This window comes from Octopus bimaculoides, chromosome 10, assembly GCF_001194135.2.
Source record: "Octopus bimaculoides isolate UCB-OBI-ISO-001 chromosome 10, ASM119413v2, whole genome shotgun sequence".
Classification (NCBI taxonomy): Eukaryota; Metazoa; Mollusca; class Cephalopoda; order Octopoda; family Octopodidae; genus Octopus; species Octopus bimaculoides.
This window is the reverse complement of record NC_068990.1, coordinates 94,557,349-94,557,935: the sequence shown is the minus strand read 5'-3', so window position 1 is coordinate 94,557,935 and position 587 is coordinate 94,557,349.

The window sequence follows — 587 nt, the reverse complement described above, 5'->3', positions numbered from 1 at the left end:
ATATATATATATATATATATATATATATATATATATATATACACGCACACATGCATTTATAAGCTTGTATATATGCATATATATATGTACATATATGTATATATGCATATATATATATATGTACATATATGCACACACACATATATATATAGACTCACACAACCATACATATGTATATGTGTGCAGTTTGATGAGATTACTGTTTAGATGAAGAAAAAAGCCAGATTCCAGACTCGTTTCTCTTTTCAATTTTCTCCTTAATTGTTTAATAACGAAAGAGTTCTAGAAGATAAATGAAAGAGTAATTTATTCTAACGAGCATAATCAACAATAATAAGATTAGTTCCTCTTTTTGTTGTTACCAACAGTTTACTTCTACAATTAACAAAAAAATACTTGTAGTGTGTCTGCATGTTTTCAAAATAAGCACATTGGTGTCATCTGTATACACACACACACACAAGATGATCTTAAAATTGTTGGGAAACAAATAGGGTCTGTTTTCTGTTTTGATTAAGAGTTTACTATTACTACTACTACTACTACTACTACTAGCAGGTTCTTTGTTAAGTTTCTCCCCCCCCCCC